This window comes from Rattus norvegicus, chromosome 1 (assembly GCF_021556685.1).
Source record: "Rattus norvegicus strain SHRSP/BbbUtx chromosome 1, alternate assembly SHRSP_T2T, whole genome shotgun sequence".
Lineage (NCBI taxonomy): Eukaryota > Metazoa > Chordata > Mammalia > Rodentia > Muridae > Rattus > Rattus norvegicus.
The window spans coordinates 204,624,841-204,650,319 of NC_141534.1; the positions used below are offsets into that span (position 1 = coordinate 204,624,841).

General features: G+C 44.3%; 1 protein-coding gene across 1 annotated transcript in view; it reads left to right on the forward strand.

The window, feature by feature from the left end:
- Positions 1-14,985: 14,985 nt before the first annotated feature.
- Mgmt (O-6-methylguanine-DNA methyltransferase) overlaps positions 14,986-25,479 on the forward strand; it is a 232,650-nt gene continuing 222,156 nt past the window's right edge. The window contains exon 1 of the mRNA NM_012861.1: positions 14,986-15,046. The gene's annotated coding sequence lies outside the window, so the exon portion shown is untranslated. The remainder of the gene's footprint in view (positions 15,047-25,479) is intronic.

Here is a 25,479-nt window from a genome sequence, read left to right on the forward strand (position 1 = left end):
TGATGGATGGGTGGATTATACATGGTTGAAGATGAATGAACGACAACTGTATAGATGAGTAGATACGTGATGGAAGGATGGATGGACAGATGAATGAATGATTTTGATAGATGAAAATGAATAATAATTGGATAGGCAAATAAACAGGTGGGTGGGTAGATGGTAGGTGGATGGATAATAGATGGTAGATGGATAGATGGATGATACATCTATGGATAGATGATACATAGGTACATAGATGGCAGATAGATGATAAATGCAGGTAACTAGATAGATGGTAGATGAATGATATATCTATGAATAGATGGTAAATGAATCTAGATAGGTGGCAGATAGATAGATAGATAGATAGATAGATAGATAGATAGACAGACAGAAGCTCCAGAGTCACGTGTTGCTTGCTTTGTGCCAGTACAAATAAGAATCTCTATTCTAATGATACATCCATCCAAGCCAAAGTTCCCCAAGCACTACTGCTGGCTGCTGAAATATTTTACAATGTACAAAAATAGTTGTGTTTGTGGAGTAGTCACACATGTCCCCATTGAAGCTCAGAGAATGTCTATTCTCTCTCATCTGTCGCTCCTACACACCAAAAGGCATCAAGCTGGATGTCAACCATTTGATCTTGGTCAGGCACTGGACCACTCTGCTTCTTCATTCATAGCATTTTCATAATGCTACCTACCTCAAGTATTGTTGTGAGGATGCCAGAAGACCTTGAACACAAAGCAAGAACAAGAGACTGCCACTCAATAAGTCATTGATGATTTCCAACTATTCATAATTTCTATGAATCCCATATTACAAACATCTTAGTAATTTAATGAATCTCTAATAAATATATTCGCTGAGGTTAAGTTTCAAGGCAAAGAGGCAAAGCATATATTTATCAATGGCTTGATTGACCATTGTGGTTAGAGCAGGCAGGGAGTATTGTCCAGCCTGTGCTAGGTCTCCCATCCATGTCTATCTACATTTTGATGGATTGCCTGGGGGAGGCTGTCGGAAGCAAAGTACCCCTCAGCCCCAACCACCTGCATCCATCTGACTCACTGGGCTATGAATTTCTGTCACGACTGAAAAGATGGCAAGTGAGTCTGAGGTGCTCTGTACACAGTGCTCAGGAAACACACAGTGGAGGCACACAACTCCGAGAGGCCAGCTTACTCATACAGAACTTCCCAGATCACCCTTTTTGTCTCCCTTATCAGACCTTTGCTCTTGGTCACTTAATGGCTGGAACTGCCTTATGATCCTACCTCTGTGATATTTGCCATGATCATCCACGATGACCCAACCAGAGGTAGGAGCATAAACAGAAAGGGATCCTGGGATATGGATGGAGAATGCCAGCTTGGAGCTGTGGAAAGAAAGGGGAAGGCTGGCAGAGCATAGGGTGAGAACTAGACCTGCCCTGGTCTGGGAATACAATTACCACCTCCCATAAGGAGCCGTCTCTGCTGGAGTTTTAATCGAAGTTCTGGAGCTGGTCTGCTTTGGACCAGTTCCTTCCTTGCATCAGAAAGAGATCCTTATAGCTAACTTCATGCTGACCCTCTCCAGCTGTGGGTACCCTCAAGCCACACAACTTTTGGACAATGAAAGCTCTGTTTTCGAAGATTGTCATTTAATAGTAAAAGGGACCATTCTTGGACTTCACTGGCCATTCTTGACTCTAGATGGAATAGGGCTTATCTCCCCTGCTCACAGACAGTGGGGGAACAGCTGTCTTAATCATGCTCACCAATTTTCCTATATTGCTCCAACCCATACCTCATGTTTATCCTACACCAAAGGCCCAGTGAACCAGGGCTAGACTAAAGGCGTTCTCCTCAAAGGGAATACAATTACCTCTTCCGTTCCTGTTTTGATAGCTGTAGCCAGGACCCTTGGCACAGCAATTAGTCCTGACTTATTCTCATTTCTCATCCCCAGTCAGAAATGGATGATGAAAGTCACAATCCCAGCATCCAAATCCCCATGCCTCCTGCTTTAATTTCCAAGTCACAAAATAACAGGTGGGGCCTGTCCCCAGAAGGCAGAGGGTGGGGGTCGAGAAGAGAGACCTACTTCCTCTTGGCACCCAGGTGCACACCCCTAGCATTTCACACCACTTAAAAGACTTTGCCCAAACTGCCAACAACGTGTTACAAACACAGCCTGTCCCGAAAATGGATCAAAAACACTTTGTAATGAGTGTAGGAGCTGGTTTCAAAAAGGCTGTAGAATCTGACAAAATTCCCAGTTCTGAGGGTTTGACACTCCAACAGCCCAACACAGGATTGGAAAACATACCTATGTTTTCCGATAAGCTGTCTTTCATTCGGGTATTTTCCTAGCAGGTGCACATGCCTGATTCTGCAGTTGGCATGTTTTAGAAGAAAAGCAATATGAGGTTTGGGATAACTTTCGGTCTGACAGTTACTAGGCAACTACACCCAAATTCCACAGTTAACAGGATGTGTGTAAAGGGTGTGTGTACAGCTGCTTACTTGGGGGTCCTCTCCCCTCCTCAGTCTTCCCTAGCTCTTTTGGGTTGGAGATGTGATGGGGAACACACCCACCACACAGAGTTTAAGCACACAGTGGCTGGAGAAAAGAGCTTGGAGAAGGAGCCATGCCACAGTGAGGGCCCCACATGCCCATATTCATTTCTCCAGGGAGATGCCCACTGCTCTAGGTGAACTTCACATGCTTCCTTTGTTCATGGACCACCCAACCATGAGCGCCATGAAACTGAAACGTGTCTCTTTAAGTGTACCTCAGGCTTGCACCAACCAGGCCGTTGAAGGGGCAAGGTCTTAAAGGTGTCCTTGGACTACCTCCTTTATACATAGGCAGAGCCCTCTCTTTGCTCTTTCAAACCCAACCCAAGATTGGAAGGGCTTCCAGATGGCTACAGAGGCTCCCATGAGCTCCTGGGCAGAAGGATGTTTGCCTCGCTATAGGACAGCAAGGGCTAAGGAGCTCATTCTCTCACCCTGTGTTGCCCATCTGTCTATGTACTTCTTGCTACAATGATACCCTGATGCCTGCAGCTGTGCCAAGAACCAACAGGAACCAGCATGGGACAAGGGTGTAGCCAGCAGCAGATGGTACCCACTCTGGGCCTAATGGTCCTGCTTCCATTTCAGGCTTCTTCCCAGCCTAGCACTTCTGGGCTCCAGGCTTCACCCGGACTAGAGACTCTGACTCTGAGAACACCAAGAAGAAGAAAATCGATTGTATTAATCGAGAGCTCACCACTGGAAGTGCTTTTAAAGCGGTCCGGATGTAAAACACTTCAAGTGCGGAGCTCTTGGCGTGTTTCTCTTTACACGAGACCACTGCACGCTTGTCCAGAGTTCGGGGCTTTCAAATCACATAAGGTTTTATGTGATCGTTATAAAATCCCTTCATTTCCCAAAGGCAGGGTAGTAAGGATTAAGTTTGACTACTGAAGACAGCTTTGTTGTAAATGGTCTCTAATGTCACAGAATAGCTTGGGAAGAGAGGCTTATTAAACAAATTTCGTGGGTTACAAATCATTAGAAGCAATCACCCACCGTGTCAAGTTCATTTGCTTAACCTGAAAGGTATCCATTTGGATGCTTAGAGGAGCTATGCAAATTGACACGGTTCCCAGTGCCCATAGGAAAGCTGGCTGATGTTAAAGAAAACCCAGGGAGTCCCTTGAAGAACTCAAGCTACACTTGAACACAACTTCTAATGGTTTTCTCAAATCTTCTGTAAAACAAACAAACAGACAGACAGACTAACTAACTCATTCATGGGGAGGTGGGCCCAGAGGAGAACTAGAGAGTTATCTGTTAATCGGAAGATGGAAACCCCAAAGGAGTCTCATTTGTCCAGGCTAATGCGTCCTAGGAAGAAGTCAGGGAGCAGCTCTGTGAGAGGCGGGGTAGGAAACCTGCTCTGAGACGTCCTGATTTAGTTTAGTCTTTCTCCATGTTCCTCCCACCAGGCTACTAACCCATCCAGAGCAATCCATATTTCTCTAATGGTGGGAAGGGCAATTGATGAGGACACCTGGGTAAAAAGATAGAGGAAAGAAGCCCTCCGGCTCTTGGTTGGGAATGGATTGTTTTTTGTTTTGTTTTGTTTGTTTATTTTAATGATTTCAGAAAGAAGTGCTTGCTGCAGCCAAGATGGAGACTGTGTTTTAGTTTGCTTCATGGAAGAACCCAAGAAGCTATTTTTGAATTCTTTACTTCTGCAAGCTTAGTCCTTGGTCAGAGAAATGTGCCTTCTTCCACTTGCCTCTCAGTTCCTGATCCCGAACAGTCGTTAACATGGAGAAGAGTTAATGCATGGTCTAGGACCCATGACCTGCTCTGATTGACAACACTCTTCTCCACTGTGATGCTGTTGGTCATCAAAGAGACTTTTCCATCACAAATTAGAGAGTCAGATGTCAGGACCAGCCTTATTTCCACCTTCCTCCCCAACCCCAGTAACTCTCAGATTCAGGTTTGAGTCTGAAATGTCCCCACAGGCTCATATAGTGGGTATTGGTTGCCAGCTGATGGATCTTTGAGAAGTGATTGGATTCTGAGGGCTCTGACCTAATCAATGACGTAATCCCTTGATAGATTCAGATTTTTAATTTAATCATTTGAGGTGTGTGTGTGTGTGTGTGTGTGTGTGTGTGTATACATGTGTGGAGGTCAAAAGACTATTTGCAAAAGAGTTGGCTTTCTCTCTCTTCTGTATGGGTCCTGGGAACTGGACTTGGGTCTGGATGTTTGGAGGCAGACACCTTTACCCACTGAGCCATCGCTCCTGCACTGGCTTCATGATTTGATGGCATCACTGAGAGGTAGTAAGAGCTTGTAACAGAAAAGGTTCCGATATGGGAAGTAGGTTCACTGAGAGTGTGCCCTGGAAGATGTCTCTTGTTCTCTGCCCTTCTCATTTCCCTTCCTGTCTGACCTGAGGTAAGCTGTTGGTTCTTACCCTGTCATAGCTTCTTGGCTCGACACAGCCTAGAAACGAGGCCGGCCTACAGTGGACTGAAACCACGAGCCTCAAACAGTAGTTCCTCCCTTTGTTTCTCTCAGATGCTTGTTACAGCAATTAAAAGTCTGACTGACCATACTTAGAAATTCCTATTAAAATGTAGTCCAGATTTGTTTACTTATTGATTGATTGATTGTATACAGATATGTACTGTGTACCTTTGTTTGCATGGTGCCTGCAGAAGCCAGGAGAAGCCATTGGATCCCCTGGGACTGGAATTACAGCAGCTGGGAGCTGTCATGTGGGTGCTGGATATTGAACCCAGGTCCTCTGGCAGAATAGGCGGTGGGGTTTCTTCTTTCTATTTATGCTGTTTATTGTTGATCTTTTTTATTAAAAACTTCAAACAGTACTTTCTTGTAAGACTTTAAGACACATGGATTTTTATCCTAAACTAAAAGGATATCAATCTATTACTTTCTTAAGAAGATTTGATCACCGTTGTCCATCAGCTGTGGTGAGTAGCTTTATATTAATATTAACCTTTTATCTTAGATTTTTTAATTCCACTTTCATATATTACATCTCGAAAGCAGTTTCCTTTCCTCCTACCCTCCCAGTCCCCTCTCCCCATTCACTCCTCCTCCATTTCTCTTCAGAAAAGGGCAAATCTTTAATGGGTATTAACCAAACATGGCTTATCAAGTTACAGTAGGCGCCTTCTCTCATATTAAGGCTGGAAGAGGCAAAGGGTGAGAAGAAAAGGGTCCTAAGAGCAGGCAAAATACTCAGAGGCAGCACCCCCATCTCGTTCTCTCTGAGCCCCATAAGAAGACCAAGGTATACAACGATAATATGTAGGCAGAGGACCTCGGTGAGCTACTCAGGCTTCCTGGTTAACAGTTCAGTGTTTGTGAGCCTCCATGAGACTAGGTTAGTTGGCTCTCTGGGTTTTCTTTGGTGTCCTTGACCTCCCTAGTTCTTTTTTTTTTCTTTTCTTTTTTTTATTAACTTGAGTATTTCTTATATACATTTCGAGTGTTATTCCCTTTCCTGGTTTCCGGGCAAACATCCCCCTCCCCCCTCCCCTTCCTTATGGGTGTTCCCCTCCCAACCCTCCCCCCATTGCTGCCCTCCCCTCCATAGTCTAGTTCACTGGGGGTTCAGTCTTAGCAGGACCCAGGGCTTCCCCTTCCACTGGTGCTCTTACTAGGATATTCATTGCTACCTATGGGGTCAGAGTCCAGGGTCAGTCCATGTATAGTCTTTAGGTAGTGGCTTAGTCCCTGGAAGCTCTGGTTGCTTGGCATTGTTGTACTTTTGGGGTCTCGAGCCCCTTCAAGCTCTTCCAGTTCTTTCTCTGATTCCTTCAACGGGGGACCTATTCTCAGTTCAGTGGTTTGCTGCTGGCATTCGCCTCTGTATTTGCTGTATTCTGGCTGTGTCTCTCAGGAGCGATCTACATCCGGCTCCTGTCGGTCTGCACTTCTTTGCTTCATCCATCTTGTCTAATTGGGTGGCTGTATATGTATGGGCCACATGTGGGGCAGGCTCTGAATGGGTGTTCCTTCAGTCTCTGTTTTAATCTTTGCCTCTTCCTTCCCTGCCAAGGGTATTCTTTTTCCTCATTTAAAGAAGGAGTGAAGCATTCACATTTTGATCATCCGTCTTGAGTTTCGTTTGTTCTAGGGATCTAGGGTAATTCAAGCATTTGGGCTAATAGCCACTTATCAATGAGTGCATACCATGTTTGTCTTTCTGTGATTGGGTTAGCTCACTCAGGATGATATTTTCCAGTTCCAACCATTTGCCTACGAATTTCATAAACTCGTTGTTTTTGATAGCTGAGTAATATTCCATTGTGTAGATGTACCACATTTTCTGTATCCATTCCTCTGTTGAAGGGGATCTGGGTTCTTTCCAGTTTCTGGCTATTATAAATAAGGCTGCAATGAACATAGTGGAGCACGTGTCTCTTTTATATGTTGAGGCATTTTTGGGTATATGCCCAAGAGAGGTATAGCTGGATCCTCAGGCAGTTCAATGTCCAATTTTCTGAGGAACCTCCAGACTGATTTCCAGAATGGTTGTACCAGTCTGCAATCCCACCAACAATGGAGGAGTGTTCCTCTTTCTCCACATCCTCGCCAGCATCTGCTGTCACCTGAGTTTTTGATCTTAGCCATTCTCACTGGTGTGAGGTGAAATCTCAGGGTTGTTTTGATTTGCATTTCCCTTATGACTAAAGATGTTGAATATTTCTTTAGGTGTTTCTCAGCCATTCGGCATTCCTCAGCTGTGAATTCTTTGTTTAGCTCTGAACCCCATTTTTTAATAGGGTTATTTGTTTCCCTGCGGTCTAACTTCTTGAGTTCTTTGTATATTTTGGATATAAGGCCTCTATCTGTTGTAGGATTGGTGAAGATCTTTTCCCAATCTGTTGGTTGCCGTTTTGTCCTAACCACAGTGTCCTTTGCCTTACAGAAGCTTTGCAGTTTTATGAGATCCCATTTGTCGATTCTTGATCTTAGAGCATAAGCCATTGGTGTTTTGTTCAGGAAATTTTTTCCAGTGCCCATGTGTTCCAGATGCTTCCCTAGTTTTTCTTCTATTAGTTTGAGTGTGTCTGGTTTGATGTGGAGGTCCTTGATCCACTTGGACTTAAGCTTTGTACAGGGTGATAAGCATGAATCGATCTGCATTCTTCTCCATGTTGACCTCCAGTTGAACCAGCACCATTTGCTGAAAATGCTATCTTTTTTCCATTGGATGGTTTTGGCTCCTTTGTCAAAAATCAAGTGACCATAGGTGTGTGGGTTCATTTCTGGGTCTTCAATTCTATTCCATTGGTCTATCTGTCTGTCTCTGTACCAATACCATGCAGTTTTTATCACTATTGCTCTGTAATACTGCTTGAGTTCAGGGATAGTGATTCCCCCTGAAGTCCTTTTATTGTTGAGGATAGCTTTAGCTATCCTGGGTTTTTTGTTATTCCACATGAATTTGCAAATTGTTCTGTCTAACTCTTTGAAGAATTGGATTGGTATTTTGATGGGGATTGCATTGAATCTGTAGATTGCTTTTGGTAAAATGGCCATTTTTACTATATTAATCCTGCCAATCCATGAGCATGGGAGATCTTTCCATCTTCTGAGGTCTTCTTCAATTTCTTTCCTCAGTGTCTTGAAGTTCTTATTGTACAGATCTTTTACTTGCTTGGCTAAAGTCACACCGAGGTACTTTATATTATTTGGGTCTATTATGAAGGGTGTCGTTTCCCTAATTTCTTTCTCGGCTTGTTTCTCTTTTGTATAGAGGAAGGCAACTGATTTATTTGAGTTAATTTTATACCCAGCCACTTTGCTGAAGTTGTTTATCAGCTTTAGTAGTTCTCTGGTGGAACTTTTGGGATCACTTAAATATACTATCATATCATCTGCAAATAGTGATATTTTGACCTCTTCTTTTCTGATCTGTATCCCCTTCATCTCCTTTTGTTGTCTGATTGCTCTGGCTAGAACTTCAAGAACTATATTGAATAAGTAGGGAGAGAGTGGGCAGCCTTGTCTAGTCCCTGATTTTAGTGGGATTGCTTCAAGTTTCTCTCCATTTAGTTTAATGTTAGCAACTGGTTTGCTGTATATGGCTTTTACTATGTTTAGGTATGGGCCTTGAATTCCTATTCTTTCCAGGACTTTTATCATGAAGGGGTGTTGAATTTTGTCAAATGCTTTCTCAGCATCTAATGAAATGATCATGTGGTTCTGTTCTTTCAGTTTGTTTATATAATGGATCACGTTGATGGTTTTCCGTATATTAAACCATCCCTGCATGCCTGGGATGAAGCCTACTTGATCATGGTGGATGATTGTTTTGATGTGCTCTTGAATTCGGTTTGCCAGAATTTTGTTGAGTATTTTTGCGTCGATATTCATAAGGGAAATTGGTCTGAAGTTCTCTTTCTTTGTTGTGTCTTTGTGTGGTTTAGGTATAAGAGTAATTGTGGCTTCGTAGAAGGTATTCGGTAGTGATCCATCTGTTTCAATTTTGTGGAATAGTTTGGATAATATTGGTATGAGGTCTTCTACGAAGGTTTGATAGAATTCTGCACTAAACCCGTCTTTACCTGGGCTCTTTTTGGTTGGGAGTCCTTTAATGACTGCTTCTATTTCCTTAGGAGTTATGGGGTTGTTTACCTGGTTTATCTGTTCCTGATTTAACTTCGATACCTGGTATCTGTCTAGGAAATTGTCCATTTCCTGAAGATTTTCAAGTTTTGTTGAATATAGGTTTTTATAGTAAGATCTGATGATTTTTTGAATTTCCTCTCAATCTGTAGTTATGTCTCCCTTTTCGTTTCTGATTTTGTTAATTTGGACGCACTCTCTGTGTCCTCTCGTTAGTCTGGCTAAGGGTTTATCTATCTTGTTGATTTTCTCAAAGAACCAACTTTTGGTTCTGTTGATTCTTTCTATGGTCCTTTTTGTTTCTACTTGGTTGATTTCAGCTCTGAGTTTGATTATTTCCTGCCTTCTACTCCTCCTGGGTGTATTTGCTTCTTTTTGTTCTAGAGCTTTTAGGTGTGCTGTCCAGCTGCTGACATATGCTCTTTCCTGTTTCTTTCTGCAGGCACTCAGCGCTATGAGTTTTCCTCTTAGCACAGCTTTCATTGTGTCCCATAAGTTTGGGTATGTTGTACCTTCATTTTCATTAAATTCTAAAAAGTTTTTAATTTCTTTCTTTATTTCTTCCTTGACCAGGTTATCATTGAGTAGAGCATTGTTCAATTTCCACGTATATGTGGGCATTCTTCCCTTATTGTTATTGAAGACCAGTTTTAGGCCGTGGTGGTCCGATAGCACGCATGGGATTATTTCTATCTTTCTGTACCAGTTGAGGCCCGTTTTTTGACCAATTATATGGTCAATTTTGGAGAAAGTACCATGAGGAGCTGAGAAGAAGGTATATCCTTTTGCTTTAGGATAGAATGTTCTATAAATATCCGTTAAGTCCATTTGGCTCATGACTTCTCTTAGTCTGTCGACATCACTGTTTAATTTCTGTTTCCATGATCTGTCCATTGATGAGAGTGGGGTGTTGAAATCTCCCACTATTATTGTGTGAGGTGCAATGTGTGTTTTGAGCTTTAGTAAGGTTTCTTTTACGTATGTAGGTGCCCTTGTATTTGGGGCATAGATATTTAGGATTGAGAGTTCATCTTGGTGGATTTTTCCTTTGATGAATATGAAGTGTCCTTCCTTATCTTTTTTGATGACTTTTAGTTGAAAATTGATTTTATTTGATATTAGAATGGCTACTCCAGCTTACTTTTTCTGACCATTTGCTTGGAAAGTTGTTTTCCAGCCTTTCACTCTGAGGTAGTGTCTGTCTTTGTCTCTGAGGTGTGTTTCCTGTAGGCAGCAGAATGCAGGGTCCTCGTTGCGTATCCAGTTTGTTAATCTATTTCTTTTTATTGGGGAGTTGAGGCCATTGATGTTGAGAGATATTAAGGAATAGTGATCATTGCTTCCTGTTATATTCATATTTGGATGTGAGGTTATGTTTGTGTGTTTTTCTTCTCCTTGTTTTGTTGCCAAGACGATTAGTTTCTTGCTTCTTCTAGGGTATAGCTTGCCTCCTTATGTTGGGCTTTACCATTTATTATCCTTTGTAGTGCTGGATTTGTAGAAAGATATTGTGTAAATTTGGTTTTGTCATGGAATATCTTGGTTTCTCCATCTATGTTAATTGAGAGTTTTGCAGGATACAGTAACCTGGGCTGGCATTTGTGTTCTCTTAGGGTCTGTATGACATCTGTCCAGGATCTTCTGGCCTTCATAGTTTCTGGCGAGAAGTCTGGTGTGATTCTGATAGGTCTGCCTTTATATGTTACTTGACCTTTTTCCCTTACTGCTTTTAATACTCTTTCTTTATTTTGTGCGTTTGGTGTTTTGACAATTATGTGACGGGAGGTGTTTCTTTTCTGGTCCAATCTATTTGGAGTTCTGTAGGCTTCTTGTATGTCTATGGGTATCTCTTTTTTTAGGTTAGGGAAGTTTTCTTCTATGATTTTGTTGAAGATATTTACTGGTCCTTTGAGCTGGGAGTCTTTACTCTCTTCTATACCTATTATCCTTAGGTTTGATCTTCTCATTGAGTCCTGGATTTCCTGTATGTTTTGGACCAGTAGCTTTTTCCGCTTTACATTATCTTTGACAGTTTAGTCAATGATTTCTATGGAATCTTCTGCTCCTGAGATTCTCTCTTCCATCTCTTGTATTCTGTTGGTGAAGCTTGTATCTACAGCTCCTTGTCTCTTCTTTTGGTTTTCTATATCCAGGGTTGTTTCCATGTGTTCTTTCTTGATTGCTTCTATTTCCATTTTTAATTCCTTCAACTGTTTGATTGTGTTTTCCTGGAATTCTTTCAGGGATTTCTTCGATTCTTTCAGGGATTTTTGCGATTCCTCTCTGTAGGCTTCTACTTGTTTATTAATGTTTTCCTGTGTTTCCCTAAGGGAGTTCTTCACATCTTTCTTGAAGTCCTCCAGCATCATGATCAAATATGATTTTGAAACTAGATCTTGCTTTTCTGGTGTGTTTGGATATTCCATGTTTGTTTTGGTGGGAGAATTGGGCTCTGATGATGCCATGTAGTCTTGGTTTCTGTTGCTTGGATTCCTGCATTTGCCTCTCGCCATCAGATTATCTCTAGTGTTACTTTGTTCTGCTATTTCTGTCAGTGGCTAGACTGTCCTATAAGCCTGTGTGTCAGGAGTGCTGTAGACCTGTTTTCCTCTCTTTCAGTCAGTTATGGGGACAGAGTGTTCTGCTTTCGGGTGTGTAGTTTTTCCTCTCTACAGGTCTTCAGCTGTTCCTGTGGGCCTGTGTCTTGAGTTCACCAGGCAGCTTTCTTGCAGCAGAAAAGTTAGTCTTACCTGTGGTCCCGAGGCTCAAGTTCGCTCTCGGGGTGCTGCCCACGGGCTCTTTGCGGCGGCAGCAACCAGGAAGACCTGTGCCGCCCCTTCCGGGAGCTTATGCAGCCTCAGGAGTGCCCACCTGACCAGGCGGTGAGGTCTCTTTCCCACGGGGTCTGGGAGCAGAGAGCTGCTGCGGGCCGGGATCCGCGGGTGTGGGACTTCCGGTAAACACAGGACGTTCCCGGTCCTAGAGGAATTCTGCCTCTGTGTGTCCCGATTTCACCAGGCAGCCTTCTTGCAACAGACAAGTTGGTCTTACCTGTGGTCCCGAGGCTCAAGTTTGCTCACGGGGTGCTGCCCACGGGCTCTCTGCGGCGGCAGCAACCAGGAAGCGACCTCCCTAGTCCTTATAACCCCTCCTCCTCTTCTTCTGCAGGATTCCCTGAGCTCTGCTTGATGTTTTGACTGTGGATCTCTGCATCTGTTTCCAGCAGGTGTGGAATGAGGCTCTTTGATGATGATTATGCTGGATTCCTGTCTATTAGTACAGCAGAATCATTAGGATCATTTCATTGATTTCTTCCCCTCCCTCCCTCCCTTCCTTCCTTCCTTCCTTCCTTCCTTCCTTTTCTCCTTCCCTTCTTTCCTTCTTCCTTCCTTCCTCTCTCTCTCTCTTTCTGTCTTTGTTCATGTCTTTCTTTCTTTCCTTCTTCTTCTCTTTCTATTTACAGTCTTGTTTCATTCTCTCTCTGGTTCCTGGTCCTCCAGGCAATGACAGGGGTGGGCTCACAGTGGGCTCACTCTCATGCTATAGTCTCAAGCTGGACTAGTCATTGTCTGACTACTCCCACAGTTTCTGCACTACCTTTACCTCTCTCTCTCTCTCTCTCTCTCTCTCTCTCTCTTTCTCTCTCTCTTTCTCTCTCTCTCCTTCTCCCTCTTCCTCTCCCCTCCCTTCCCCCTCTCTCTCTCCCTTCCACCCTTATTTACTGTAGTCAGGAAAATTTATAGGTTGAAAGTAATGTGTCTGGGTAGGTGTACCAACCCCTCCACGGGGAAGTCTTGCCTTAGCAGTGCTCTTGACCTCTGAGACATCTCTCCAGTTCTGCCACCCAGATGGTTTAAGAAGCTACGATTCTTATATTAGTTGTACCTGCTCCAGAGTGTACTTGTTGGGGTCTCAATAGGAACTCTGATTTCCTCTTGGTGTTTCTCATTTTCAGTTCCTTTAGGATCCCAGTTCTAATTGGGCCATAGTAGCTTCATGCTATACGGGGGCCTGGCAAATAGTATCCTTACCTAGTGATCTGTTGTTATCCCATGAGCATATGCAATATGCAAGTGTGGACTACATGCACACAGCATAGATTCTTATGAAATTACTGTACGGGTGATAAACTTAAGGAACCAAGATAACAAAGAAGGAAGAGCAGGACTCAGGATAAACTGTTTCATGTCTCTTGTCCCTGGGCAAAAATACCTGTCTGTCTGAGCACAGGGCTCACCTCATGACTGTAACCAAATACCTAAAGAAATCAGGAGAGGCAGGGCTGGGGAGGGGCACTCTCAGGGGAAGGCTTGCATCACTGAGAGGAAGGCAGGGCAGCAGAATTAGCTGCTTAGGATGCAGAGAGAGTTGAGCCTGGTGCTCCGTTTATCTTCCCCTTGTCCCCTTCTCATTCAATTTGGAACCTCTGTTCTAAGAGAGGGCACCACCCATATTGGGGGGCGGTCTTCAGTTTATCCTCTGAAAATCTCTCCTGGACATGCCCAGAGGTGTGTCTCCGAGGTAATTACAATTCCAAGCAAGTTGTTAAGCATAGGCAACATAGAAGGATGCTGAGAATTGATTTAATCATCCCTTGTATCTAGAAGTCTGTTTCGTCTTCTATCAGCAGTTACTCTTAGCGTGTCTGGAGGAGGTGACACTGGAGGTGAGCAGGGACAGCTTCGAAAAGTGAATGATGGCCTCCGTGAGTCACTGGGGCTCAACCTACAACAACCCTCTGAGCAACATCTCTAAAGGTGGTAGGTAAAATGTTGGCTCCTCCAGGCAGGAGAGCTGCACACTGGGAAGGTGGAGGTCTCAACAAACAAAACCAGAGCAAGGTTCTTAGTATATGTGGTCCTGGGATGGGATTCTGAAGTTATTAACATGGGTGCCTCTCTGAAGCTTTAGTGTAATAACATTCCCCAATGACTTTATGTCAATCAAGTCAGATACCATGGGGCTCTAATCAAGTGCCTCAAATTAGGTGGCCTGAAAGAATGAAATGTCTTTTTTACAGTCCCGGAAGCTGATAGTCCTCACCTCCTGCACAGCATCTGGTGCACAGGATATGTATTTGGCTTCTAGGTTTCTGCTCATAGGGATAGCAGTCCTGTCAGATTAGGGCCCTCTTAACTAGTGATCTCATCTTCATGTGTCACCTCTGTGTGTCTCCAAATAACGCTATTCTGAGGGAGAGTTCCAGCAAGGTTTTCCTGGTGGACAACAATCAACTCCAGCTATCACATATCAGAGTTGGATACCCACATTAGCTGAACTGCGACTGAGCCATTCCATCTGCAAGTGCCAAGAAAAACCTGAAAGATAGCCCTGGTCCAAGTTGAGCAGTGTTTCTGATTCCTAGTGGGTTTAGTGCTTCCACCTCCCCTTGGGCGCGCTGTTGGCAGGCAGCTAGTGATTGTGCCTCAGCAGGTAAACTGGGACTTGGGTGGTAAGGCCGAGGTGAGAAGGTGCAGCCCCGCTCCAGAGGGCTGATGAAGCGTGAAGTTTAAGATGGGCAAAGGACCGGTTTCAGATCTGAAGAAAAAGGCCTGTTCTGAGTGCACGCACCCAGAGAGGAAGCACAGAGTTACAGCCTGGCGTCACGCACTAGGCGTGCTCGGCCCACAGAGAGCCCTCCCTCTACCCCCCCCCCCCCGCCTCTCTTCCGGCAGCTCCCAGCCACGCCTCCGCGTACCAGGCTGGCTTAATACTCTCGGTTCCACGATCTCACAGCTCTGCAACCCTCTGCAACCTGGCTCTGCCCCTGCTCACCAGGCCCCGCCCCACGCTAGGTCCCGCCCCCATCACGTGCACCAGCCTGCGGACCATATTTCTCAGTTCCAGAGCCTGTGTACCGTTCCAGGTTACGGAGTTTCTGCACAGTTTGCAAACTGGTGAGTTTTGGGGCACCGTGTAGGGCCCTCCCTGGAGAAAGTCGAAGTCCGGAGCCCAGGGAGACAGTCGTGGCTCTGAGTTGTCCTAAGGGCTCCTTTCTCTCTCCAGGACCTCAGCCCCTTCTGTACTGGCTGCCCTACCTTTCCTGGACTCAGGGTTCCTAGGCCAATCTGCCTGGTGACTGGGGATGTCTCCTGCCACACCTCCAGATGCCCAACACTTTTCAAGCCTCTGCTGGATCCGTGCTGGGCCTCTGACCATCCTCTTTCCCTTCACTGGTGACTCCCCGGGCATGGGGGTCTGCTTCACCTTTCTTTCAGGAAGCTTCCAGAAGCACCTGCTCAGATCCGCTTGCAATAGGCCCATGCTTTTCATAGCTCTATCTTTCTTGAGAGTAGGAGAAAATAACCAAGCCCCAGCGTCCTGTAACATTATGGCTGGTGTTAGGTACATCTGGTTAAAACCTCAAAGAGTAGACAGTACATGCGCTCCTCACCTACTGGGTCTAGGTTTTTGTTCTGTAAATTTTACTCCCAGCTGCCTGATTCAGAAACTGCTTGTGTGTTCAGAGAAGCAAGGTTTGAGTGTATGTGTGCATGCACACCCTGGTCCCTCCTCAGACACTGGAAGGAGTTTGTGAAAAGGGTATTATAGACCCACTTTTCATTTCACTTCCCAGACAGGTGATCCCAGATGCTTTTAACTTCACATGTCTCTGGATATCTGCAGCATTTGTCTTAGGATGCTGGTTGTGGGGGGTGTGTTAGAAGCCTGGCTTGTGGTCAGTATCCGGCAAGCCTGGGCATGTTATTTGAGCATCTGCCAGGACCTAGAGCCTGAGAATGACAGGACAGAATGGTCCTGTACTAATGGCCTGCCTGAGGCTTCACTCCTTCCTGGCCACTCTCTGGGTCTCCACATAGTTTGGCAGTGAAATAGTACTTTACCTTCAGAGGTCTGGGGGAACCAGGCCTCAAGGATCTATGGGAGTATTTATTTTTTTCAATGAGAGGGAAAGATCTGTCGTCGTAAAGGTTTGATCAATATGTGGCATGTCTTTGAAGATGTTTCTGCTGTTACCAAGGTTTAAGAAGCAGAGCCTCAGGTGCGGTGGTAAGCTGCCTGTGTCTTGGACAACAACCTTTCTGTGGAGAGAAAAGTCACCAATCTTTGGATCCTGTTCTACATCAGTGGGCCCCATGTGGGCCTGTCTCTCCTTCCTCCCCTCACTGGGCATGCCTGCACAGGAGTTTCATTGGCTTACTGTTCTATGGCTTCGGTAAAACACCATGACTAAAAAATCTTGGGGAGGGGAGGGTTTGTTTGGCTTATATGTCTTGATAACAGTTCACCATGAAGGGAAGGTAGGGCAGGAAGTCAAGAATGGAAGGAACTTGGAGGCAGGAGCTGAAGCAAAGACTATGGAGGGATGTTGTTTATTGGCTTGCTCCTCATGACTTACTCAGCCTGATTTCTTATACAGCCCAGGACTGTGTGCTCAGGTCACTCATAGTAAGCTGGGCCTAGCCACAGCTGCCATCAGTGGAGAAGATACAGCAGACGTATGCTCTCAGGCCACTCTGGCGGAGGCATTTTCTTAGCTGAAGCTCCCTCTTCCTAGATGATCTGAGCTGTGTCAAGATGACAACGAAACAAAACAAAACAAACAACTAACCAACCCCAGGACAGTTAGGTCCTCCTTTTCCCTGATGTAGGTGTACGGGTAGGAAGAACACCAGAAATGCTTCCCTTCCTTCTTTCCTGGGATACCCAAACACTGTACTCTTCACTGCATTTTTTTTTAATTAGATGAATTAATGTGGTGGCTCACTCTAGTAATCCCTGTACTTGAGAGTCTGAGTCAGGAGGATTGCCAGGAAGGGTCACATAGTCATTCTAGGCTCCTTTGAGCCAGCCTGAAACTCTGTCTCCAAAACACAACCAAACAACCGGCAACCAAACAACAAGCCGGCAACCAAACAACCCTGCTGTCATAACGGTGCTTATTTTAAGGAGTACAGATGTTTAGAATCCAGTGGTCAGGCCATCCAGACCTCTCCTTGTCCGTGCCTTTCTTAGATGTTGGTTTTGATAGGAAGCGATGAAAGCATAACTATCGTCTGGATTCTGTGTTTTCCTTATCACAGGACCACTCACATGCTCCTGCACTTGGGATATGATTACCCCCTATCCCCGAGTAAGCTGAAGACACTGTAAGTCAGAAAAAGGCATTTCACATATCTGACTCCATGAACAGCTCCACCCAATAGCACAGTAAACCATGCTCCAGATTGGAATGCTATCCGGTGTTTTGGCACGAATCACATTGTTAGCTTTAAAGTTCACATTTGAAAATCATGCAGTTGGGCTACCAAAACAAACATGCAAACAAACACACACACACACACACACACACACACACACACACACACACACACACACCAACTCTCATAATATTTTAATAAGCTTGCAATCTTTTGTCGGGCCACATTTGTACCTGTTCTCTGCCACATGTGGCCTGTGGGGCACAGGTTGGATGGACCGACTTATGTCTGTGGCTTTGGCTGGAAGGACCACAGATCATCAGTGCTGAAAAAGGTCTAAGTTCAAAGCACACATGATGTCTACTGAGACCATAATGCTTTGTACCATGGGAAAGTACAAAAGATTGGGTGCGTCATGAAAGCTGGGGACAGTCCTGTCTCCTCACATGTCATCGTGATCCTGCTAATGCCCCACCCTGATGTAAAGTGCCTCCTGTATATCCACTTTCCTCCAGGCCTTTGGGTATATGTCACACATGAATATCTCAGACTCTGGAGGACCCTGGTTTGGCTGCTACCACAGGCATGTCTGGCCATGTTTTGGTGGGTGGCTGGCTTTGCCAAAGTTCTTACTGAAGACGTTGATGTCTGACTGTAGGCTGTTTTTAAAATAAAACATGAAGGTTCAAACCAGAGACCTATAGACCAGCAATCACTTGAGCAGAGAGGCCTTCCGCCCAAAGACACTGATAAACAAACTGGCCTACACCCGTTCTGGGTCTGAAGTGAAAGCGAAAGGATTTTTCTAGGAGGGAGTAGGAGGGGGCTGGCTCTGCCTTGGTTGGCAGGATGGATTTTCTTGTTCTGTTTGCTGTAGAGGCCTGTGCTGGGCATAGATAGATAAAAGTTGGAGATTCGGCATTGTGGCCTAAATATGGCGTGGCGTGTGTCCTTGGTCAGCCATTGGCCACAGTCAAGCTCTCTGACTTGAGCAGTAGTAGTAATAAAGGGGGGCCGTGTGGTTTGGGGGAAGCCACATAATGAATACATGAAAGGTCGTGAAGGACTTACTCCTCTCTGTAGCTGTTAAAATGATTTGCCTTAAGAAGGGGAACACATCCTCTGGTGATGTTCTGTGACCTTCAAGGAAACAGTGCCTTGTCAGATGTGGTTTCCATGAGAGGAGGGAGGGGTCATAGGCTGAGTCTACCATGATACCAGGCATCCCTGGGTTAGACCAGCCTCCTATACCTTGCTCCAGTGAAGCAATCAAATAGACAGGCTCTCTCCAGGGGCCATAGACACAGTGGTGACGCTCTTGTTGGCGGTTGAAACTTGTTTTTTGCACTCCCAGTTGGAGCGAACTCATTTTGGTCTTCAATGTGCAAGTAGGACCAGTTTAAAAAAAATTCTATAGAAACATCTTACGGCTTTTATTGGTTGTCCCGTATAATCACAAACGGAACAGTGGGAGAGCGATAAGTGCCTGGCGTGTCCACTCTGCTGCTAAAATTTTCTTGTTAGAATAATTTCCTACCCATAACACTTGTGAAGTCAGCCCCACATCCAGCTCAGCTCTGGGGCCCATTCCCAGAAGTCTGAGGGTGACACCAAATGCACAGTCCACCAATGGCATGGCTCGTAAAAGCAGGCACTTGTTAAATCTATTTGTTTTTATTATAGACATCGATCTGCCAGTTGCAATAATGCATTTATGGACATTTTTCTGCAAGCACAGTGCTGGTGGCAGTTTTTACTGACAAATTGAGTTGTATGGATAGTAGTTCAGAGCACTCTTAGCCTATTGACAGATTGGGTGATCCCAACACTGATTTCTGTGACTTAGTGGGTGAGGAGAGAGAATGGCTCTGGAGCAACGTAGGAGCTGGGACTCTAGTCCTGGGGATGCTAGTTAGGTGGAGAGACGGAATAAGGAACAGACGGTTATTTCTCATTTGTAAACTTTGCTGAATTTTAACCCAGAACGGTGGGGAGCCAGGAATGTTACCTTCAGGTTGGTCTGCTGTTGGTATATATGGTCAGGTCCTCCCAGCATGGGCTCCAGCAAGGCTGGGTATGGCAACCTTGCTCTCCATGAGTGAGTGAGTGTTCACAGGCTGACCCAAAGGTGATCTGAACAGTGTTGGTATTAGAATTTATGAGAGCCCTGGTCCCCAAGATGGGTAATAGGGTCCTATGGCAGGACCCGAGCATACACTCAGCCTTGTGGGCTCCTAAAGGACTCTGGTTGCTCTAGTGAGCCCTTGAGTCCATCTCTAGGGAAAGCCAGGAAAGAACATGTTAGCCCAGAGCAACTTCAGGGCTCTCTTCCAACTGGACCCATCTGTGTTTGGCGTTAAGTTGCTCCTGCTTGTGAATACATTGTCAACTCTTTAGAGACACGTGAGTCTCTTCCATGTGCAAACCCAACATGTTATCATCCCATTGTAACTTTCGGTTTTGTGGTTCTGACAGCAGATGCAGATGTGACCAGAGCCCTGGCAGTAGCTTTATGTACAAGAGTGAAGCATGGGCAGGCATGGCTTGCCTCCCTCCTCCGTGCCCTTCTGAATAGGCTGTGTTACATTTCTTCTGTAGAAGCATTGTCTCACAGTGATGCCCAGCTTTCTTTTTTTTTTCTTTCAATTTTTATTATTTTGTTTATTTATATTCCAGTCATTGTCCCCCTTGGTCTCTCCCGCCCCCAGAGTTCCTTATCCCATTCCTCCTCCCCCTTGCCTCTAAGAGGGTGCTCCCCACCACCAGACCCCTCTCTTCCCTAGGGCTTCAAGTCTTTCCAGGATTAAGTGCATCTTCTTCCACTAAGGCCCGACCAGGCAGATCTCTGATGTGTGTGTGTGTGTGTGTGTGTGTGTGTGTGTGTGTGTGTGTGTGCGTGCGCGCGCGTGCGTATGTGCGTGTGTGTGCCAGGGGCCTCGGACTGGCCTGTGTTTGCTCCTGGTTGGTGGCTCAGTCTCTGGGAGCTCCCTGAGGTCTGAGTAAGTTGACACTGCTGCTCTTCCTATGAGGTCTCTCTCCCCTTCAGCTTCTTCAATCCTTCCCCTAATTCAACCATAGAGGTGCCCAGCTTCAGTTCAGTGGTTGGGTGTATCTGCTTCTGTCTCAGTCAGGTACTGATAGGGGCTCTCAGGGACAGCCATGCCAGAATCCTGTCTGTAAGCCCATCATCATCATCATCATCATCAGTAGTGTCAGGCCATGGTGCCCTCCTGTGAGATGCATCCCAAGTTGGGCCAGTCACTGAACTGCCTTTCCTTCTTCTCCATTTTTGTCTCTGCTGTTATTTTGGACAGGAACAGTTTTAGGTCAGAACTTAAGAATACGTTTGTGTTGACCGGGGGTTGGGAACCCATTCTCTGCACTTGAGGCTCTGTCTACTGGAGGTAGGTCTTTGAGTTCCCTCCCTCAGTGTTGGGCATTTTGGCTAAGGTTACCCGCATTGAGTCTTTAAAGTTTCTTACCTCCCAAGTCTTTGGTACTTTCTAGACCCCCTCCCTTCCTCTTGCTGCTAAACTCTATTTATTCTCTTGGCCCTCTTGGGTCCTCTCCTATTCTTCCTATTCCCCCTGATCCTGTTCCCCCTTTTCCCTCCCGCTCCCCTCTCGCACCCAGGTCCCTCCCTCCCTCTGCCTCCTGTGATTATTTTCTAACCCCTTCTAAGTGGAATTGAAGCATCCTCACTTGGGCCTTTCTACTAGTTATACTTCTTACGGTCTGTGTGTTGTATCCTAGGTATTCTGTACTTTTTGGTTAATATCCACTAATCAGTGAGTGCATACCATGAATGTCCTTTTGTGGCTGAGTTACCTCACCCAGGGTGATATTTTCTAGTTCCATCCATTTGCCTGCAAAATTCATGATGTCCTCGCTTTTAATAGCTGAATAATTATGTAAGTATTCATTCTTCGGTTGAGGGACATCTGGGTTGTTTCTAGCTTCTGGCTATTACAAATAAGGCTGCTATGAACTTGTGGTATGGTGTGGCATCTTTTAGGTATTATGTCCAAGAGTGGTATAGCTGGGTCTTCAGGTAGAACTATTTCCAGTTTTCTGAGGAACTGCCAGACTGATTTCCAGAGTGACTGTGCCAGTTTGCAATCCCACCAACAGTGGAGGAGTGTTCCCCTCTCTCCACATCCTCTACAGCGTGTGCTGTCACTTGGGTTTTTGATCTTAGCAGTTCTGATTAGTTTAAGGTAGAATTTCAGGGTCATTTTGATTTGCATTTCTCAGATGACTAAGGACTTTGAACATCTCTTTAAGTGCTTCTTGGCCATTCAAGATTCTTCTGTTGTGAATTCTCTGTTTAGCTCTGTACCCCATTGTACTGGCTTGTTTTGTGTGTCAACTTGACACAAGTTGGAGTTATCACAGAAAAGGAGCCTCAGTTGAGGAAATGCCTCCATGAGACCCAGCTGTAAGGCATTTTCTCAACTAGTGATCAAGGGGGGAGGACCCAGACCATTGTGGGTGGTGCCGTCCCTGGACTGGTGATCTTGGGTTCTATGAGAAAGTAAGCTGAGCAAGCCAGGGGAAGCAAGCCAGTAACTAACACCCCTCCATGGCCTCTGCATCAGCTCCTGCTTCCTGGCCTGCTTGAGTTCTAGTCCTGACTTCCTTTAGTTATTAACAGCAATTTGGAAGTAAGCTGATGTTTGTGCAGGAATAGAAACCCTGACTAAAGCACTCATTTTTTAATTGGGTTGTTTGGTTTTTTGGAGGTTAACTTCTTTTTTTTTTCCTTTTTTTCGGAGCTGGGGACCGAACCCAGGGCCTTGAGCTTGCTAGGCAAGCGCTCTACCGCTGAGCTAAATCCCCAACCCCAACTTCTTGAGTTCTTTATATATTTTGGATATTAGCCCTCTGTCAGATGCAGCATTAGTGAAGTTTTCCCCTCCAATCTGTAGGTTGCCAATATGGCCTATTGATAGTGCCTTTTGCCTTACAGAGCTTTTCAGCTTCATAAGGTCCCATTTGTCAATTCTTGATCTTAGAGCCTGACCCATTTGTGTTCTGTTCAGGAAATCCACCCCTTCCCCCAGTACCAATGAATTTGAGGCTCTTTCCCACTTTTTTTCTATTAGATTCAGTGTATCTGGTTTTATGTTGAGGTCCTGGATCCACTTGGACTTGAGCTTTGAGCAGAGTGATAAATATGGAACTATTTTCATTCTTCTACATACAGACGTCCAGTTAAACCAGCACCATTTATTGAAGATGCTTTTTTTCCCCATTGTATGTTTTTTGTTTTTTGTTTGTTTGTTTGTTTGTTTGTTTGTCAAAGATCAAGTGTCCTTAGGTGTGTGTGTTTACTTTTCAGTCTTTAATTCTGAAGCATTGATCAATCTGTCTGTTTCTGTATCAATACCATGTGGTCTTTATCACTGTTGCTTTAGGTCAGGGATGGTGATTTCCCTGGAAGTGCTTTTATTGTTGAGAATTGTTTTGGCTACCTAGGTTTTTTGTTTTTTCATATGAAGTTGAGAATTGCTCTTTCCATGTTTGTAAAAAATTGTGTTGGAATTTTGATGGGGATTGCATTGACTCTGTAGACTGCTTTTGGTAAAATGGCCATTTTTACTATGTTACTCCTACCAATCCATGAGTGTGGGAGATCTATCTTCTGATGTCTTCTTCGATTTCTTTTTTCTGGGATTTACAAATCCCAAGAACTATAGTTCTTGTCTTACAGATCTTTCACTTTCTTGGTAAGAGTTACACCAATATATTTTGTACTATTTGTGGCTATTGTGAAGGGTTTTTGTGAAGGGTTTTCCTAATTTCTTTCTCAGACTGTTTATTGTTTGTGTAAAGGAAGGCTACTGATTTGTTTGAGTTATTGTTATATTCTGCCACTTTGCTGAAGTTGTTTATCAGCTGTAGGAGTTCTCTGGTGGAATTTTGGGGGTCACTTATGCATACTATCATATCATCCACAAATAGTGGTGTCTTGACTCCCTTCTTTACAAATTTGTATCCCTTTGATCTCCTAAGTACTATAATGAATAGATAGGGAGAGAGTGGGCAACCTTGTCTTGTCTTGGATTTTAGTGAGATTGCCACTAGTTTCTCTCCATTTAATTTGATGTTGGCCGTTGGTTTGCTATATATTGCTTTTGTTATGTTTAGGTATGTGCCATGAATTCCTGACCTCTCCAAGTTCTTTAACATGAAGGGGTATTGTATTTTGTCAAAGGCTTTTTCAGCATCTAATGAGATGGTCACGTGGCTTTTTTTCTTGAGTTTGTTTACATAGTGTATTATGTTGATTTATGGATTTTTGTATATTGAACCGTCCCTCCATTCCTGGGATACAGCCTATGGGATCATGGTGAATGATGAAGGTGTGTTCTCTTGTTTTGAGGTGAAATGTTCTGTAGATATCTGTTAAATCTATTTGGTTCATAACTTGTATTAGTTTCACCGAGCCCTTGTTGAGTTTCTGTTTCAATGACCTGTCTATTGGTGAGAATGGGGTGTTGAAGTCTCCCACTACTATTGTGTAAGGTTTGATGTGTGTTTTGAGCTTTAGTAACTCCTTTTATGAGTGTGGGTGCTCTTGGATTTGGGGCATAGGTGACTTGAGACTTCCTCTTGGTGGAATTTTCCTTTGATGAATATGAAGTATTCTTCTCCATTTCATATGATAACTTTTGTTTGAAAGTCTATTTTATTCAATATTAGAATGACAACTCCAGCTTGTTTCTTGGGGGGACCATTTGCTTGGAAAACTTTTTTTCCAGCCTTTTACTCTGAGGTAGAGTTTGTCTTTGTCATCCAGGTGTGTTTCTTTTATGCAGCAAAATGCTGGGTCCTGTTTATATATCTAGCCTGTTAGCCTGCGCCTTGGGAAGTTGAGTCCATTGATGTTGATAGATATTAAAGACAGATGATTGTTAGTTCCTGTTAAATTTTTGTTACTGGAGGTGGTATTATGTGTGTGTATGATTCTCTTCTTTTGGATATATTGTGAAATGTTTAATTTCTTCTATTTTCTTGGGTGTAGTTACCCCCCTTGTATTGGAGATTTTGTTCCAGTATCCTCTGTAGTGCTGGGTTAGTAGAAAGATATTGTTTGAATTTGTTTTTGTCATGGAATATCTTGATTTCTCCATCTATGGTTATTGGGAGTTTTGCTGGGTATACTATCCTGGGCTAGCATTTGTATTCTTTTAAGGTCTGGATGACATCTGCCCAGGATCTTCTGGCTTTTAAAGTCTCTGTTGAGAAGTCTGGTGTAATTCTGATAGGTCTGCCTTTATATGCTACTTGGCCTTTTCCCCTTACAGCTTTTAATATTCTTTGTTCAATACATTTAGTGTTTTGACTGTTATGTGATGAGAGGATTTTTTTTCCCCTGGTCCAATCTATTTGGTGTTCTGTAGGCTTCTTGTGGATTTATGGCCATCTCTTTCTTTAGGTTAGGGAAGTTCTCTTCTATGATTTTGTTGAAGATGTTTTTGATCAAATGGATCCTTTGAGCTGGGATTCATCACCCTCTTCTATTCCTATTATTCTTAGGTTTGATCTTTTCATTGTTTCTTGAATTTTCTGGATATTTTGGGTTAGGAGCTTCTTACACTTTGTATTGTCTTTGACCGATGTGTCAATATTTTCTATGGTACCTTCTATGCCTGAGATTCTCTCTTCTCCCTCTTGTATTCTATTGGTGACGCTTGCATCTGTAGCTCCTGATCTCTTTCCTAAGTTGTCCAGCTCCAGGGTTACCTCCCTTGGTGTTTTCTTTATTGTTTCTATTTCCAGTTTTAGATCCTCGACCATTTTGTTCACTTCCTTCACTTGTTTGTATTTTCCTGTATTTCTTTAAGGGATTTATTTCTTTCCTCTTTAAGGGCCTCTACCTGTTTAACTGTATTTCTTTAAGGGAGTACTTAAAGGCCTCTATCGTCTTCACATGAGATGGGGTTTTAAGTCACTATCTTGCTTTTCAGGCATGTTGGGGTATCCAGGGCTTGCTGTGGTGGAAGAACTGGGGTTCTCATGGTGCCAGATTACACTGGGTTCTATCACTTATGATCCTGTGCTTGCCTCTGGCCATCTGGTTATCCCTGGTGTTAACTGCCCTCGGTGTCTCTGACTGGAGCCAGCCTCCTTGGGGATAGGTGGAGCTGGTCTCCTTGGAGGCA